We start from the raw sequence: 21,411 nt of genomic DNA, 5'->3' as shown, positions 1-21,411 counted from the left end.
AATAGTATAGAACCACAATGGCAAAGAATTACCCACTCCCCACAAACTGTAGCAAAAGCAACACTTGGGTACCAAAAACCACCATCAAGAAATCCATGGTACGATCAGGAGTGCCGTGATGTGAATAACACAGCGTATAGGACAACCATGGAGAAGTAGCACAACGTAACGTGATGGAGAAATATCGGGAGAAAAGGAAAGAGGAGAAACGTGTTTTCAGAAAAAAGAAGAAAGAACAAGAAAAACGTGAGCGTGAGCAAATCGAGATGTACAGAAGTCAGAATGAAGTCCGGAAATTTTACCAACGAGTAAAACACCAAACCGTAGACTTTGGTGCAAGCACATCCTCCTGTATAGATTAAGAAGGAAACCTGGTGACAGATACAGACAGCGTGCTGAGGATCTGGAAGGAGCATTTTGAAAAACTTCTGGTATCAAATAGTGGCGGTGAAGAGGAACCCAAGAACCAATAATAGATGATGGTATAAAGTGTATACCACGTAGCCAAGATGAGGTCATAAAAGCAATTAATCGGCTCAAGAACAACAAAGCAGCAGGAGCCGATGGGTTACCAGCCGAACAATTCAAGACTGGTGGTCAGATGCTGGTCAGGAGCATGCACCAGCTGATTAGTACAATTTGGCTAGAAGAGTGCATGCCCAATGATTGGAGCCTCAGCATTCTATGTCCCGTGCACAAAAAAGGAGGCAAGACGATATGTGCCAACTATAGAGGAATAAGACCCCTTCCCATCGAATATAAAGTGCTATTCAGTGTGCTGTGTGAACGATTGAAGCCAATGGTCAATGACATCATTGGACCATACCAATGCGGCTTCAGACCTGGAAAATCCACCATAGACCAGATTTTCACTCTACGCCATATCATGGAAAAAACCCACGCAAAACACATCGACACATTGCACCTATTCGTCTATTATAAAGCTGCATTCGAGGTGTTTAAAGCCATGCCTGTGTTTGGCATTCATGCAAAATTAATTCGGCTATGCAGGATAACTTTAACTGACACAAGATCAGCAGTTAAAGTCGGAAAGGACCTCTCGGAGCCCTTTAATACCGAACGAGGATTCAGACAAGGTGACAGTTTGTCGTATGACCTTTTTAACATCCTGCTGGAAAAGATCATACGAGAGGCAAAGGTGAACAGAAATGACACTCTGCACACCAAACAACACCAGCTACTCGCCTAACAGCCACCTTTGAACAAATTGAGAAGGAGTCTGCCAAAGTGGTTCGAGTAGTAAACGGCGAGAAGGCAATGCTGATGGTCAACGCGCAAGACGTCCAGTAGACTCGGACCGACTGTGGAACTTGAGAACTACAGCTTCGAGGTTGTCAAATATTTTATATACCTCGGTACCGCCATAAATAAAACTAATTACATCAGTTTTGAAATTCGGAGAAGGATAGTGTTGGCCAACTGATGCTACTATGGTCTGAGTAAGCAACTCATAAGCAAGGACACCTCACGCCAGACCAAACTCTCACTTTACTAGACGCTGATACTACCCGTACTATTATATGGATCTGAAGCATGGGTACTTACGCAAGCAGATGAAGCAGCTCTTGGAGTGTTTGAGAGAAAATTTTTCCGAAAGATCTATGGGCCGATCTGCGTTGACGGTGAATATAGCCGTCGAATGAACCATAAACTGTACCAGCTGTTTTCGGAGAGTGGTATTGTTAGACGTATTGAGCTGCAGCGACTACGTTGGCTAGGTCCTGTTGTGAGAATGGATGAAGATGCCCCAGCCCAAAAGCGAAGCAGCTTATGGTTCATCGAAGCTGCAGCAATTTTGATTCCGGGTTCTTGGGTACTGAAAAAAATTAGCATTTTTAGGTACTATCACAGTCATTTCATGGTAATTTAGTATTAAACTTCGTGCCATAGTATTTGCCTAATTAAAAATATGAAGCATTTCAATTTAATTCAATTAACGCTTTTCGATTATTCTAATATTTTCGACTCATTCCCGGTGGCCTCTTGATCTGTGTAATTATCATGACATTCGTTGCTAAAGTGGTTCATTTCTTGTGAAAAATGAATCCGACATAAAAACACTTGACAAAGCAATTTCAATAACTTATGTATGTGATTTTTCCATTTGTTCATTTTGTTCTTGGCTCCACTGACAAATTGTTTAATTGTTCACAATTTTGAAGATTTCATGAGAATTTCATTCAGACTTGGCTGGTTAGCTGGCTGGCTGGTCGGATGGTAATTCTAAACCCTTATATATTGGATTTGCAATTGGAAACACGTTTTACATGTTGACAGTGACCATGAAGCAACATTACTTGTGTCATTTCATTGCAAATAATTAAATAAATAAAAAACAAAAGCAAAAAAAAAAAAAACAAAAAAAAATCTAAACAATCAAACAAGAAGAAAACAACAACAAAAAATGCCAATGAAAAATTTGACACTTTTTCACAAATTAAACAATGGGGCGGATACTGAGTGCAGAAATTTATCATCACCGAACGACCGACTGACTGTCTGTCTGTTTGGTTGTATTATTAAGAATTATTCAAATTTCGTCGCATTACAAAGTAATTAATGTGAAAAAAAACAGACGTAAATTTGTGTGGATTTAAATTAAATTTCATAAATGTGGCACATGTCTCATTTAAATAATTTTTATTATTTATGGGTACGCTACGAGTGGTAGTGTGGTACACGACAATTCGTAAATAACTAATAACTAGTAAGGAAATATAATGGATTCGACTATTTAAACGATTTGATACAGGCCATTTTATGTTTAAATAGTAGACCTTATTCCATTTCCTTACCAGCGACATACACCGTTCTCAGTACGATTAAACGTGCAACCATGTGTTGTGTTGTTTACAGTAACATAAAAAGCTAATTTATTTTTTATGCCATCATTTTCATAAGATGTGGCGTCGATTATTACAATAAGAGCGCATCGATGATATTATACCGTGGTATGGTGATTTCTCCCTCCAGCATAGATTTGATATTGCATGAATACCTGACCGTAAACAAAATGTACTCGTTGCATTATGCACAATTTGGCGTTCTCCTAAAAAATTTTGTGCCGATGTATATGTATTGCAACACATTTTGAAAATTATAATAGCTGGGCTTGAAATGGGTTTGTTAAATCGCCACAGATGAAGGATGCGTATGAGCTGGAAACAATTCAGTCGACCGTTTGGGTCTTCGAAAAAAAAAAAACTGAATCCAATGAATGTTGTCTATAAATGAATTATCGAATGATTTGATCTAATACACCTTCGGACCACAAAGCGTACCAAAAAGTGTTTTCTAGCCTCGATTGCCTTACTTCAATTACTTGAGAATTCTCAGAACCTCACGATAATTTTGTTTATTGACATTCAAACCGAGTGAGAATTTTTTTTCAAAAAATTACCATTCATCGCCTTTCTTGAACATCCATTATGTTGACGAACCCTATGTATTCAAAGTTGTCTGCGAAAAATAAAGCCATTTTGATGGGAAAATATGTAAACTGGGAAAATATGTAAATATAAAAGTTCCAAAAATACCTAATAACGGAGTGTACCGCTATATGGTGGCTACCCCGAAGTAGTTGGTAATAGCGATATATTTTGTAGGGAAAGTTTTTAACCAATGGTGGATTCTCTACCCCATTTCCCCAAAAAGACTGAAATTTGGGTGTTATATATGGGGCATATCTTAAAAAGTGGACCAATAATTATAGTTTTTAGTTGGTAGATTATTTGCTACCCAATGAGAAACCAGAATATCAACTTACAGAGAATTAAAGAGAAAAAATTCCGATTATTTGGGGGTATGGAATGGGATTTAAAAGACAGACGGGTAGATAAACGGTCCAGGCTAAATCATCATTAAATTTTTCTTTTGATCAAAAATATATACTTTATGGGTTCTCCTGTATGAAAGATGCTGCTAAAACCCTCAAAATACCGAAAATCACGTGGGACCATTATATGGGAGCTATAACATACAACTCTATTGATAATATCACTCCGGTTTAAAAATCTTCAAAATACCTAAAATCGGCCAGAGTTCTTACATATTGAAAATTTTCTGCCAGGAGCTATTATAATCACATGAGTATTAAATTCGATTAGGATCAAGAAAATACAAAACATTGAACAGACCGATATATAGGGGCCATGGCAAAACAGGGACCAATGCATTGCAATGTTGGAAATTGCTGCAAGGTAATTTTAAAACCCTAAAAACCAGTGATCGGTGTAATCGGACGGGGCCGACCAACTACCACGAAAATCGAACTTTCTGCGGTTTTATATTCTGATCTTGGACAATATGTCACGAGGTGAATATTTATGCCATAAAACGAACATTTTGGTCATTTTAGGTTTTGGTGTGACTTGACTGTCGGAATATTGGCCGATTATCATCTAAACAGCCGTTTTAAATATTTGGTCAGATCCTCTTCACCGTGTACAATATGTGATGTTCTGCATATAATAATGGCCTCTGGAGCGACTAGAAAATCTGGCAAAAATAAAGTTTTCGGTTCTTTGCAACCCCTAAATATCAATTTAACATCACCGAAAATTATAGGCCTGACCATAACCGGAACTTCATGTAAAATTTCAAAGCCATCAGAGCGACATTTCCGTCCGAGTACATAAAACATTTAAAGATCAACAACTCCTCTTGGATATACTATTTACTTCTCGGGTCTATGTCCATCCGGATTAAATATATACGTCCCAGAATACAACTTTTGTAATTTTTTACACAAAATTTTGGGTACATTTGACCCGCTAAATATTGACCGATGTGTTACCACGAATTGTTGATCCTTAGAGGTTCCGAAATTCTTAATTTTAGCAATTCCGAAGTGTGGATCAAAACGTCGACATATATTGAACAATTCCTTCCAGGATGCATTTTATCTGTTAGAAAAAAAGGCAAAGATTTTCACAATATATAATGTGAATCTAGCGTATTATTCGGTTGAACCTTCAACACAAGGTATAAATAAACTTTTGTCAGGTCCAACGGGATTAGTATATAACTTAAAATAACTTAAAACCAGTGAGCGGAGCAGTATAGTCGGACGGGGCCGACCATACGATACCCTACACAACTACCACGAACTCTAACTTTCTGAGGATGTTTATTCCGAGTCTGAGTAATATTTCCTGATATTTGCCCCCTCTTGTACAGCCCCCTCTTGTACAGTCCTTCTAATTACTTGTCCAGATTACCTTCACGGTGGGTGTGTTGTGATTTTCGGATTATACTCTACTCGAAAACACACAAAAAATTATGTTTTCGGTCCATTTCATCCCAAAATTTTAATCTGATCATCACCGAAAATTGTAGGCGTTGTTTTTGACCATAACTGGAACTTCATGAAAAATTTCAAAGCCATCAGCGCGATATTTCTCCCTTTAATGTGGTAATGGATTACTAAATAATATCTGAATACGTAAGCACATGTAAATATTTGACTGTAACTCCCACATCTGAGTAGATACATCACTATATTTGGTATCAATTTAAAGGAAAACCACTCCTCTTGGATATGTTATCAACTCCTAGGGTCTACATCCTCCAGGAGTAAATATATATGCCATAGAATACAAATTTTGTCATTTTTCACACAAAAGTCAGGGTCCATTTGAGCCGCTAAATATTGACCGATCTTTATCAAAACATGCACGCTTATTCTCTGACCCGATCCCCTTCTCCATGCAAAAATTCGCGGTGTTTGGGCCATAATTGCGGCCTCTGGAGCGACCAGAAAAACCGACAAAAATTTAGTATTTGGTCCATTTCATCCCCTAAATATTAACCGATCTTTTCCAAAAACAATAGGGTCTTCATTGGCCAGAACCCATCCTACATGCAAAATTTCGTGAAGATTGGTCCATAACTGTGGCCTGTATCGTGTTTACAAATTATAATGGACAGACGGACGGACGGACGGACACACATGTCTAGATCGACTCAGCTAGTCGAGATATGACGATCGGTATACTTAAAGGTGGGTCTAGGACCAATATTTCGCGGCGTTACAAACATTTGGGGCTGCACAAAGCTATAATACCCTGACAACATAGTTGTGTAGGGTATTATAAAACTGCAAAAAATCAAACCCAGAAATATTAATGCTTTGTGTGAAATATATTTAGGTTCTACAAAACACAAAACAATTTAAGATTTTCGATGGAGTTTTATAACGTTAAACCAAAAATATATTAATTTTTGATCCCAGTATAGTCTGTGTATTGTTATACCCTACACAACTATGTTGTCAGGGTATTATAGCTTTGTGCAGCCCAAAATGTTTGTAACGCCGCGAAATATTGGTCCTAGACCCACCTTTAAGTATACCGATCGTCATATCTCGACTAGCTGAGTCGATCTAGACATGTGTGTCCGTCCGTCCGTCCGTCCGTCCGTCCGTCCGTCTGTCCATTATAATTTGTAAACACGATACAGGCCACAGTTATGGACCAATCTTCACGAAATTTTGCATGTAGGATGGGTTCTGGCCAATGAAGACCCCTATTGTTTTTGGAAAAGATCGGTTAATATTTAGGGGATGAAATGGACCAAATACTAAATTTTTGTCGGTTTTTCTAGTCGCTCCAGAGGCCGCAATTATGGCCCAAACACCGCGAATTTTTGCACGGAGAAGGGGATCGGGCCAGAGAATAAGCATGCATGTTTTGATAAAGATCGGTCAATATTTAGCGGGTTAAATGGACCCTGACTTTTGTGTGAAAAATGACAAAATTTGTATTCTATGGCATATATATTTACTTCTGGAGGATGTAGACCCCAGGAGTTGATAGCATATCCAAGAGGAGTGGTTGACCTTTAAATTGATACCAAATATAGTGATGTATCTACTCAGATGTGGGAGTTACAGTCAAATATTTACAGGTGCTTACGTATTCAGATATTATTTAGTAACCCATTACCACATTGGAGGGAGAAATATCGCGCTGATGGCTTTGAAATTTTTCATGAAGTTCCAGTTATAGTCAAGAACAACGCCTACAATTTTCGGCGATGATCAGATTAAAATTTTGGGATGAAATGGACGGAAAACATAATTTTTTGTGTGTTTTCGAGTAGAGTATAATCAGAAAATCACAACACAACCCACCTGAAGATAATCTGGACAAGTAATTAGAAGGACTGTACTGAATATTCGAAAAAAGTAAGAAAGAGGTGTTGTTAACCTCTAATCGGTCAAGAGGGGGCAAATATCACGAAATATTACTCAGACTTGGAATAAACATCTTCAGAAAGTTAGAGTTCGTGGTAGTTGTGTAGGGTATCGTATGGTCGGCCCCGTCCGACTATACTGCTCCGCTCACTGGTTTAACTTATGAAGGTATTTATACCCTACACAACTATGTTGTCAGGGTATTATAGCTTTGTGCTGCCCCAAAAGTTTGTAACGCCGCGAAATATTGGTCCTAGACCCACCTTTAAGTATACCGATCGTCATATCTCGACTAGCTGAGTCGATCTAGACATGTGCGTCCGTCCGTCCGTCCGTCCGTCCGTCTGTCCATTATAATTTGTAAACACGATACAGGCCACAGTTATGGACCAATCTTCACAAAATTTTGCATGTAGAATGGGTCCTGGCCAATGAAGACCCCTATTGTTTTTGGGAAAAATCGGTTAATATATAGGGGATGAAATGGACCAAATACTAAATTTTTTTCGGTTTTTCTGGTCGCTCCAGAGGCCGCAATAATGGCCCGAACATCGTGAAATTTTGCATGGAGAAGGGGATCGGGCTAAAGAATAAGCATGCATGTTTTGATAAAGATCGGTCAATATTTAGCGGGTCAAATTGACCCTGACTTTTGTGTGAAAAATTACAAAAATTGTATTCTGTAGCATTTATGTTTACCACTGAAGGACATAGACCCGAGAAGTTGATATTATATCCAAGAGCAGTGCTTGACCTTTAAATTAAGACCAATTATATTTTTGTATGTGCCCGGATGTGGGAGTTACACCTAAATATTTACAGATATCTCCGTATTCGTATATTATTTATTAACCCATTATCACTCTAGAGAGCGGAACTATAGCGCTGATCGCTTTAAAATGTTCCATGAGGTTCCGGGTATGGTCAAGGACAACGCCTATAATTTTCGGTGATGATCAGATAATAATTTTGGAATGAAGTGGACCGAAAACTTAATTTTTTGTGTTATTTTCGAGTCGATCTATAGACCACAAATGAAAGCCGAACATCACAACACAACCCACGGTGAAGGGAATCTGGACAATAGCTGTACTGAATACTCGTAATATTCGGAAAATATGTCAGTGTGAGGAAGAGGTGCTGTTTACCTTAATCGGGCAAGAGGGTGCAAATATCACGAAATATTGCCCAGACTCGGAATAAACATCCGCAGAAAATTTGAGTTCCGTGGTAGTTGTGTAGGGTATCGTATGGTCGGCCCCGTCCGACTATACTGCTCCGCTCACTGGTTTTTATATATTATTTATTTATATTTCCTAACTTTTTTGCTTTTTATACCCTACAAAACTATGTTGTCAGGGTATTATAGATTTGTGCAGCCCCAAGAGTTTTAACGCAGTGAAATATTGGTCATAGACCCACCTTTACGTACATCGATCGTCGATCTAGACATGTGTGTCCATCCGCCTGTCCATTATAATTTGTAAACACGATACAGGCCACCGTTATGGACCAATCTTCATAAAATTTTACATGTAGGATGGGTTCGGCCCAATGAAGACCCCTATTGTTTTTGGTAAAGATCGGCTAATATTTAGGGGATGAAATGGACCAAATACATAATTTTTGTCGGTTTTTCTGGTCGCTCCAGAGACAGCAATTATGTCCCAAACATCTCGAATTTTTACATGTATAAGTGGATCGGGCCAAAGAATAAGCATGTCTGTTTCGATAAAGATCAGTCAATATTTAGCGGGTCAAATAAACCCTGACTTTTGTGTGAGAAATGACAAAATTCGTTTTCTATATCGTATATATTTACCCCTAAAGAATATAGACCCGAGAAGTTGATAGTATATCGTCCGACTTTACTACTACATTACCACACTAGAGCGCGGAAATATAGCGCTCATCGCTTTGAAGTGTTCCGTGATGTTCCAGTTATGGTTAAGGACACAACCTATAATTTTTGTTGATGATCAAATAATAATTTTGGGATGAAATGGACCGAAAACTTAATTTTTTGTGTTTTTTCCAATTTTAAGGCCGAACAGCCCATCACAAGCCACGGTGAAGGGAATCTGGACAAATAAATAGAAGGGATGTACTTAATATTAGTAATATTTGTTGACCTCTGGTCGGTCAAGAGGGCGCAAATATCGCGAAATATTGCCCAAGCTCAGAACGTAGAACCACGGAATGTTAGATTTTCGTGGAAGTTGTGTAGGGTATCATATGGTCGGCCCCGTTCGACTATACTGCTCCGCTCACTGGTTTATGATTAAATATGATCTATTTCTGACATGTCTATGTAGAGCACTTAAAAATTCGTATAACACAACAATTTGATTCAATAAAAACCCATAGCCAATTAATATGAAATTTTGCAATGCCATTGTTTACAATGAAAAAATTCACAGAATTGCACAGAAAGTGCACAATGTTGTCGTTTAAATAAAAATTATCTACATTTACCAATTCACATATTAGTTGTAATAAAACGGAATTGCAATACAAAAATAAATAATTTTGTATAACAAATAATTTAATTGTTTTCATATGAAAAATAATACAAATATGATTATATACATGAGAACCGTCAACGAGTGTACAAATTGTTGTGATTCTCACATGCAGCGAATTATATCCCTTATTTAATTGTGTGAAATACACACACAAATGTCAATGTTACCTTAGTTGAGTATCACATAACTAACTCATTGAATATTCAATGCAAAACAGAAAATGTTCATGCGACGGGCGGGAGTATAAAATCAAATTGTAATTAGAGCATGTCAATCGAATGAGTGTGTCAATTCAATGATCAAATACTTGACAGATTATTGCGATTATTAGTACTAATTCACATATTGGAATTTTAAGGATTATGCCGTAATTGAAATAAACAGATGTGTAATTTATAAAATAACTCAATAAGCTAAATGATTATGATCTACAATTATCTGTATTAATATTATATGCTCGTATTACTTGCTAATTACAATGTGAGACAAAATCGAGGTCATGGTCTGGTAGTGGAAAATTCGTATATGGGGATGCAAAACCTTGGGGAGTAAATGAAAACCCCAGATGGAAAAATTCGTCATAGATCAAAGTTCGGGGATTTTTTGCTGGCGACACTATTTGTTGCTATTGTATGTATTTCATGAGATTACACTTCTTCAGTAAAATCGAATGAGGAATTTTTGGTATAACATTTCGCTCTTCTAACTCTAATCCTTGTATGTTCTTGTCGTTCGTAATTTATTGAACCGGATTCTAACTCCCATCTGATGCAATTTTTTATCCTCACAATATTCTACAAAAAATTTGCTCAACCGATTTTAGTTGGCGTCCTCATGTATTTTTGTGAACAATATGACACAGGTCACTTATCGGTTCAGATTTAGATATAGCTGTCATACAAATTTTCTTCTGATTTGATTTCCATGGTGCACCGAAGAGCCTGTGTCTGTTCGATTAACATGAAATTTAACATAACGTAACAATTTAAGCCAAGATTGATGTGTGTTAACCCTTTTAGGCCCAGTTTAATCAATTGTTAGATCTGACAATTTTGGGTCTAAAAGGTTTCAGTTTTGTTGAAATGGGTTTCTGATTTACATATAGCTCCTATATATATTTTCGTCCGATTTTATGTAAATGGTGCACTAATGTGCTTATTCGATCTACACGACATTTGGCAAAACGCATTGAATTGAGTCTAGAATGGCGTGTGGTGAGTTTTGTTGAAATCGAAATTTGGATATAGCTCCCAGATACTCTCAGCAAAAATATGACTCATGTAAATATTGGTTTTAGACACCATGTTTTTTGGACCAAATCCGTTTCAGACAAGTTATAGACGATTTACAAATGTACGTCCATCTGAGTGACTGGTGTGCACCATAAATCTTGATGAAAGAAACCGTTTTATTTCAAATTTTGCACATCGTACTATTTATTCAAAACTTAGATCAAGCTCGAAGATGGACCAAATCGGTCTACTTCTTTTAGTACATGTTTGAAAACTTGTGCATCCCATATGAAGCGAACGGGATATCCAATTTGATTGAAAATATGCACATCGTTTATGTTTATCTTATCTAGGTTATGTCCGAAGATTCTTTGGATATTGCACCCCACAAATGTTGAAAATATTGAAAACTTGTAAATCTTATCTGAAGCGAACAAAATATATATTTTTATGAAAATGTTGCGCATCGTAATTTTTTTTTTACATAGCATAGATCGAATCCGAAGGTGGGACCCATCGGCCCTCTCCTTCTGATTTCCAAGTCTTTCCTTTTTATAAAAGTTGGGATTTATATTAATATATACGAGTTCCTGGCACCATCTGATATTTCCATTGGAAACATTTTGGTTTGAGAATTGAGATAGAGTCGTCTTATGTCTGCAGGCAGGTCAAGATCGAAGATGGGCTACATCGGTCCACGTTTAGGCATAGCTCTCATATAACGGTACCCCCCATTTTTCGGTATTTTGAGGCTCTTGAGTACGTTTTTCAACTGAATTCGAAATTTGGTACTTTGAGTTCTTATTGGGTAGCAAATGTTTTCACTAAAAATAATGAATATGGGTAAATTTTTTCGGATAGCCCCCCCATGCTGTATTTTGGAGGTTTTGATCGAATTTTTCGACCGAAATCGCTGAAATTTGGTACTTTACGTTCTTATTGGGTAGCAAATCACCCTACTAAAAATTATAAATACAGGTTCATTTTTACGGATAGCCCCCATATAAGGGTACCCCCTATTTTCGGTATTTTGGGGTTCTTGGACGCGTTTTTCAACCGAATTCACTGAAATTTGGTACAATGGATACTTATTAGATACCAAATTTCTCCACTAAAAATTATAAATATAGTTCCCTTTTTTGTGGAAGCCCCCATATAAGGGTACCCCCAAATATCGGTATTTCGGTATTCTTCGTAATTTGGTTTTTTGTAGTCGTATGTGCTAACAAACCTCCCTCCCAAAAATTATTAATGTTCGACCCTTTTTAGGGGTAGTCCCCATATAACCCCCTTTTTATATTAAAATATCGGCCCACTTTTTGGGGTTTTTAGGAAAAATATTCATAAAAATTTTTGAAATTTGTATTTCATGTATATCGGCAGGCATTCAGGCATCTCTTCCATATAATGATAATTTTTGAAGAGAAGAATTGAGATACATAACTAAAATATTGGGTTCGAAATTGGCATATAGCTGTCATTAATTAGGCAATGCCCTCATATTATGATAACCCCAAATATTCGCTAATTCCTACACCATGTAATCAATATTGGTCCCCCCTTAGGCATAGCCTCATATAACTTTGCAAATCTAAATTGCAGTAAGTTGAGGATTTTATACTCTGCAATTCGTATCAGTCCACGCTTTGGGGTTTTCAGATTTTAGGAAAAATCCCCATTAAAATTGCTGAAATGTTTATTTGGTGTGCATAATGGTTTATATAAATCCGTTTGTAGAATTATCGGTATAGGTTCACTTTTTGGTATTTCCCCTATATTTTCATTTCAAGTATCTGTCAGTATACCTGGTGGTGGCAGGTTCTTTGTCAAAAATAGTCATGTGATGATTATTCTACGGCAACAATGTAAAACCAAATTTGAATAGTACATCACAAGGCAAAGCCGAATCGTTGTGATCTATGAATACTCAAACCCTTTTAAATATGTTCAAACCACATTTTTATATTGGCCAAAAAATGAAATTGAAGAGTCGTCATTTTTGTCCTTAATTTATTGAACCGGACTACAATTATCACAAGATGCGATTTTTCGTCTCGCAATATTCTACAGAAATGCTGCTCATAAGATTTTAGTTGGGGTCCTCAAAGACGAGAAATCGACATTTTAACGTCTGATTGGTCTATTCTAAATTTTACCCGTTTCTCGTCATTAAAACACTTTATGTATGTGTTTCGATAAATTCAGAAAATAGTAGAACTATCAAATATTTCATTCCCATAGGAATTTTACAACCCCCAGAGTAATCTATTTTTTTAACTTTTTAGGTAGAACATACCAGTTCGAGATTTTAGGCAAGTTTTCCTACCAATTTGATTTTGCATATTTTCAGTATATGCAACATTCATTAATATTGCAAATCTCATATGCTTCTTTATTTTAGGGAAATTCTTCATGGACCGAACTAGTGTCATGCAACAACTCTGAGAGTCTTGAAGGGTATATTTCTGTTACGTATAAAAAATATAAATAATTTTCTATTCTTTTAATATTTCCATTAAAGTACCGAGGTCCTTGAACCTAGTCAAATATTATTTTTATAATAATCCATTAAGAGCTCAACGACTCCCGACCAACAAATGTCATCCATTCAAATAATGTTTTCGTCCACAAAAAGGAAAATAATTTTATTACTTAGCATTTTCAACAAAGCGAACACAAGAGAGATGTGTAAAGATCAAAACAAACTAGTGGAACAAATCACTAAATATCCTGTTGCCCGATTTTTATGATGCATTTCAAGATTTACGATGACAGCCTGTATTTGTTTCCAATTACAAAACTAATTTTACGATCTATTTAACAGCGTTTTATGGGCATCCACAAATAGAGAAGAGAAGAAGAAGATTTTAATAAAAACATACACAATTTAATAAAATCGAAACGCTAGAACAAATCACAGCAATAGATCATCATAAAAATGCATCGACATCATCATCATCGTTGTTGCCATCATCACCACGACCAATGACAGGCAGGCCTAACGCACCATTCCATCGAAAATGATGAATGTCTAAAAATAGTTGAAATGTGCGTATGTGTCTGTGTGTGCGTATTTATGATTTAATGGATAAATGCTAAGCGTTTGTGGTACCAAACGCCAGTGAGCCAAAGATGATGTTGATCAAGAATGTGTCAATGGAGGTTCGGGTACTGGGATCGAACATTAAATCAAGAAAAATACACAAACGCACTTAAGAACAACAAGTGATGGGGGGAGAGACATAACACATTTACTCCACTTGGTCAGAAACAACGGCAGGAGGAGTATCGCTCATCACTATTTATCCACTTACCATATATGCATCGTCGTTCCATGGATATAAATGTTCATACGGTATGTTTATCCTCAATTCGATTCGTTTTTTGAGTGGAAAGATGACATGTTAGCAGGAGGATTCAAACATGTCGATTTAATTGCATTTTTACAACTTTAAAGATTCGTGCCTGAGGCGAAAATTCTCGAGTTTTTTCCTCCCTCCACTCATACGTTTTCGTTGGTGTTTGTTTAGTCGCACTGTCGGACGGTCGTTCCTCCAATTTACCATAATAGTCTTCCATTTGGTGTCATTTAAATTCGTTTCACCATAAATGTGCCATCCTAACTGTTTGCTAAAAAGATGTTGAGTTCGCATTTGCTGCTCCCAGGTTGCATGTTAAATGCTAATGTTGAATATTTTGGAGGCGGAGGTTGTGTGTGAGAGCACAGTGTTTTGAAAGACCAAATGGTCCGCATAGAGACCACAGGTCTTTATATAGACCAATTGGTCTGTATAGAGACCACAGGTCTTTATATAGACCAATTGGTCTGTATAGAGACCACAGGTCTTTATATAGACCAATTGGTCTGTATAGAGACCACAGGTCTTTATATAGACCAATTGGTCCGCATAGAGACCACAGGTCTTTATATAGACCAATTGGTCTGTATAGAGACCACAGGTCTTTATATAGACCAATTGGTCTGTATAGAGACCACAGGTCTTTATATAGACCAATTGGTCTGTATAGAGACCACAGGTCTTTATATAGACCAATTGGTCTGTATAGAGACCACAGGTCTTTATATAGACCAATTGGTCTGTATAGAGACCACAGGTCTTTATATAGACCAATTGGTCTGTATAGAGACCACAGGTCTTTATATAGACCAATTGGTCTGTATAGAGACCACAGGTCTTTATATACACCAATTGGTCTGTATAGAGACCACAGGTCTTTATATACACCAATTGGTCTGTATAGAGACCACAGGTCTTTATATAGACCAATTGGTCTGTATAGAGACCACAGGTCTTTATATAGACCAATTGGTCTGAATAGAGACCACAGGTCTTTATATAGACCAATTGGTCTGTATAGAGACCACAGGTCTTTATATAGACCAATTGGTCTGTATAGAGACCACAGGTCTTTATATAGACCAATTGGTCTGTATAGAGACCACAGGTCTTTATATAGACCAATTGGTCTGTATAGAGACCACAGGTCTTTATATAGACCAATTGGTCTGTATAGAGACCACAGGTCTTTATATAGACCAATTGGTCTGTATAGAGACCACAGGTCTTTATATAGACCAATTGGTCTGTATAGAGACCACAGGTCTTTATATAGACCAATTGGTCTGTATAGAGACCACAGGTCTTTATATAGACCAATTGGTCTGTATAGAGACCACAGGTCTTTATATAGACCAATTGGTCTGTATAGAGACCACAGGTCTTTATATAGACCAATTGGTCTGTATAAGGACCACAGGTCTTTATATAGACCAATTGGTCTGTATAGAGACCACAGGTCTTTATATAGACCAATTGGTCTGTATAGAGACCACAGGTCTTTAAATAGACCAATTGGTCTGTATAGAGACCACAGGTCTTTATATAGACCAATTGGTCTGTATAGAGACCACAGGTCTTTATATCGACCACAGGTCTTTATATAAACCAATTTGTCTGTATAGAGACCAAAGGTCTTTATATAGACCAATTGGTCTGTATAGAGACCAAAGGTCTTTATATAGACCAATTGGTCTGTATAGAGACCACAGGTCTTTATATAGACCAATTGGTCTGTATAGAGACCGAAGGTCTTTATATAGACCAATTGGTCTGTATAGAGACCAAAGGTCTTTATATAGACCAATTGGTCTGTATAGAGACCAAAGGTCTTTATATAGACCAATTGGTCTGTATAGAGACCAAAGGTCTTTATATAGGCCTCTATATAGACCAATTGTTCTGCATAAAGACCATAGGTCTTTATATAGACCAATTGGTATGTATAGAGACCATAGGTCTTTATATAGACCAATTGGTCTGCATAGAGACCACAGGTCTTTATATAGACCAATTGGTCTGCATAGAGACCACAGGTCTTTATATAGACCAATTGGTCTGCATAGAGACCACAGGGGTTTATATAGACCAATTGGTCTGCATAGAGACCACAGGTCTTTATATAGACCAATTGGTCTGCATAGAGACCACAGGTCTTTATATAGACCAATTGGTCTGCATAGAGACCACAGGTCTTTATATAGACCAATTGGTCTGCATAGAGACCACAGGTCTTTATATAGACCAATTGGTCTGCATAGAGACCACAGGTCTTTATATAGACCAATTGGTCTGCATAGAGCCCACAGGTCTTTATATAGACCAATTGGTCTGTATAGAGTACACAGGTCTTTATATAGACCACAGGTCTTTTGTATAGACCAATTGGTCTGTATAGAGACCACAGGTCTTTTTGTATAGACCAATTGGTCTGTATAGAGACCACAGGTCTTTTATAAAGACCAATTGGTCTGTATAGAGACCACAGGTCTTTATATAGACCAATTGGTCTGTATAGAGACCACAAGTCTTTATATAGACCAATTGGTCTGTATAGAGACCACAGGTCTTTATATAGACCAATTGGTCTGTATAGAGACCACAGGTCTTTATATAGACCAATTGGTCTGTATAGAGACCACAGGTCTTAATATATACCAATTGGTCTGTATAGAGACCACAGGTCTTTATATAGACCAATTGGTCTGTATAGAGACCACAGGTCTTTATATAGACCAATTGGTCTGTATAGAGACCACAGGTCTTTATATAGACCAATTGGTCTGTATAGAGACCACAGGTCTTTATGTAGACCAATTGGTCTGTATAGAGACCACAGGTCTTTATATAGACCAATTGGTCTGTATAGAGACCACAGGTCTTTATATAGACCAATTGGTCTGTATAGAGACCACAGGTCTTTATATAGACCAATTGGTCTGTATAGAGACCACAGGTCTTTATATAGACCAATTGGTCTGTATAGAGACCACAGGTCTTTATATAGACCAATTGGTCTGTATAGAGACCACAGGTCTTTATATAGACCAATTGGTCTGTATAGAGACCACAGGTCTTTATATAGACCAATTGGTCTGTATAGAGACCACAGGTCTTTATATAGACCAATTGGTCTGTATAGAGACCACAGGTCTTTATATAGACCAATTGGTCTGTATAGAGACCACAGGTCTTTATATAGACCAATTGGTCTGTATAGAGACCACAGGTCTTTATATAGACCAATTGGTCTGTATAGAGACCACAGGTCTTTATATAGACCAATTGGTCTGTATAGAGACCACAGGTCTTTATATAGACCAATTGGTCTGTATAGAGACCACAGGTCTTTATATAGACCAATTGGTCTGTATAGAGACCACAGGTCTTTATATAGACCAATTGGTCTGTATAGAGACCACAGGTCTTTATATAGACCAATTGGTCTGTATAGAGACCACAGGTCTTTATATAGACCAATTGGTCTGTATAGAGACCACAGGTCTTTATATAGACCAATTGGTCTGTATAGAGACCAATTGGTCTGTATAGAGACCACAGGTCTTTATATAGACCAATTGGTCTGTATAGAGACCACAGGTCTTTATATAGACCAATTGGTCTGCATAGAGACCACAGGTCTTTATATAGACCAATTGGTCTGTATAGAGACCACAGGTCTTTATATAGACCACTTGGTCTGTATAGAGACCACAGGTCTTTATATAGACCAATTGGTCTGTATAGAGACCACAGGTCTTTATATAGACCAATTGGTCTGCATAGAGACCACAGGTCTTTATATAGACCAATTGGTCTGCATAGAGACCACAGGTCTTTATATAGACCAATTGGTCTGCATAGAGACCACAGGTCTTTATATAGACCAATTGGTCTGTATAGAGACCACAGGTCTTTATATAGACCAATTGGTCTGTATAGAGACCACAGGTCTTTATATAGACCAATTGGTCTGTATAGAGACCACAGGTCTTTATATAGACCAATTGGTATGTATAGAGACCACAGGTCTTTATATAGACCAATTGGTCTGTATAGAGACCACAGGTCTTTATATAGACCAATTGGTCTGTATATAGACCACAGGTCTTTATATAGACCAATTGGTCTGTATAGAGACCACAGGTCTTTATATAGACCAATTGGTCTGTATAGAGACCACAGGTCTTTATATAGACCAATTGGTCTGTATAGAGACCACAGGTCTTTATATAGACCAATTGGTCTGTATAGAGACCACAGGTCTTTATATAGACCAATTGGTCTGTATAGAGACCACAGGTCTTTATATAGACCAATTGGTCTGTATAGAGACCACAGGTCTTTATATAGACCAATTGGTCTGTAACGACCACAGGTCTTTTTGTATAGACCAATTGGTCTGTATAGAGACCACAGGTCTTTTTGTATAGACCAATTGGTCTGTATAGAGACCACAGGTCTTTTATAAAGACCAATTGGTCTGTATAGAGACCACAGGTCTTTATATAGACCAATTGGTCTGTATAGAGACCACAGGTCTTTATATAGACCAATTGGTCTGTATAGAGACCACAGGTCTTTATATAGACCAATTGGTCTGTATAGAGACCACAGGTCTTTATATAGACCAATTGGTCTGTATAGAGACCACAGGTCTTTATATAGACCAATTGGTCTGTATAGAGACCACAGGTCTTTATATAGACCAATTGGTCTGCATAGAGACCACAGGTCTTTATATAGACCAATTGGTCTGTATAGAGACCACAGGTCTTTATATAGACCAATTGGTCTGCATAGAGACCACAGGTCTTTATATAGACCAATTGGTCTGCATAGAGACCACAGGTCTTTATATAGACCAATTGGTCTGCATAGAGCCCACAGGTCTTTATATAGACCAATTGGTCTGTATAGAGTACACAGGTCTTTATATATAGACCACAGGTCTTATTGGTCTGTATAGAGACCACATGTCTTTTTGTATAGACCAATTGGTCTGTATAGAGACCACAGGTCTTTTTGTATAGACCAATTGGTCTGTATAGAGACCACAGGTCTTTTTGTATAGACCAATTTATATAGACCAATTGGTCTGTATATCTTTATATAGAGATAGAGACCACAGGTCTTTATATAGACCAATTGGTCTGTATAGAGACCACAGGTCTTTATATAGACCAATTGGTCTGTATAGAGACCACAGGTCTTTATATAGACCAATTGGTCTGTATAGAGACCACAGGTCTTTATATAGACCAATTGGTCTGTATAGAGACCACAGGTCTTTATATAGACCAATTGGTCTGTATAGAGACCACAGGTCTTTATATAGACCAATTGGTCTGTATAGAGACCACAGGTCTTTATATATAGACCAATTGGTCTGTATAGAGACCACAGGTCTTTATATAGACCAATTGGTCTGTATAGAGACCACAGGTCTTTATATAGACCAATTGGTCTGTATAGAGACCACAGGTCTTTATATAGACCAATTGGTCTGTATAGAGACCACAGGTCTTTATATAGACCAATTGGTCTGTATAGAGACCACAGGTCTTTATATAGACCAATTGGTCTGTATAGAGACCACAGGTCTTTATATAGACCAATTGGTCTGTATAGAGACCACAGGTCTTTATATAGACCAATTGGTCTGTATAGAGACCACAGGTCTTTATATAGACCAATTGGTCTGTATAGAGACCACAGGTCTTTATATAGACCAATTGGTCTGTATAGAGACCACAGGTCTTTATATAGACCAATTGGTCTGTATAGAGACCACAGGTCTTTATATAGACCAATTGGTCTGTATAGAGACCACAGGTCTTTATATAGACCAATTGGTCTGTATAGAGACCACAGGTCTTTATATAGACCAATTGGTCTGTATAGAGACCACAGGTCTTTATATAGACCAATTGGTCTGTATAGAGACCACAGGTCTTTATATAGACCAATTGGTCTGTATAGAGACCACAGGTCTTTATATAGACCAATTGGTCTGTATAGAGACCACAGGTCTTTATATAGACCAATTGGTCTGTATAGAGACCACAGGTCTTTATATAGACCAATTGGTCTGTATAGAGACCACAGGTCTTTATATAGACCAATTGGTCTGTATAGAGACCACAGGTCTTTATATAGACCAATTGGTCTGTATAGAGACCACAGGTCTTTATATAGACCAATTGGTCTGTATAGAGACCACAGGTCTTTATATAGACCAATTGGTCTGTATAGAGACCACAGGTCTTTATATAGACCAATTGGTCTGTATAGAGACCACAGGTCTTTATATAGACCAATTGGTCTGTATAGAGACCACAGGTCTTTATATAGACCAATTGGTCTGTATAGAGACCACAGGTCTTTATATAGACCAATTGGTCTGTATAGAGACCACAGGTCTTTATATAGACCAATTGGTCTGTATAGAGACCACAGGTCTTTATATAGACCAATTGGTCTGTATAGAGACCACAGGTCTTTATATAGACCAATTGGTCTGTATAGAGACCACAGGTCTTTATATAGACCAATTGGTCTGTATAGAGACCACAGGTCTTTATATAGACCAATTGGTCTGTATAGAGACCACAGGTCTTTATATAGACCAATTGGTCTGTATAGAGACCACAGGTCTTTATATAGACCAATTGGTCTGTATAGAGACCACAGGTCTTTATATAGACCAATTGGTCTGTATAGAGACCACAGGTCTTTATATAGACCAATTGGTCTGTATAGAGACCACAGGTCTTTATATAGACCAATTGGTCTGTATAGAGACCACAGGTCTTTATATAGACCAATTGGTCTGTATAGAGACCACAGGTCTTTATATAGACCAATTGGTCTGTATAGAGACCACAGGTCTTTATATAGACCAATTGGTCTGTATAGAGACCACAGGTCTTTATATAGACCAATTGGTCTGTATAGAGACCACAGGTCTTTATATAGACCAATTGGTCTGTATAGAGACCACAGGTCTTTATATAGACCAATTGGTCTGTATAGAGACCACAGGTCTTTATATAGACCAATTGGTCTGTATGAGACCA

This window comes from Musca vetustissima, unplaced genomic scaffold (genome assembly GCF_032173495.1).
Source record: "Musca vetustissima isolate MV318-11 ecotype Yass unplaced genomic scaffold, APGP_CSIRO_Mvet_v1 utg6435, whole genome shotgun sequence".
Taxonomy (NCBI): domain Eukaryota; kingdom Metazoa; phylum Arthropoda; class Insecta; order Diptera; family Muscidae; genus Musca; species Musca vetustissima.
The sequence above is the reverse complement of the archived record's forward strand: the minus strand, read 5'-3'. Positions refer to the sequence as shown.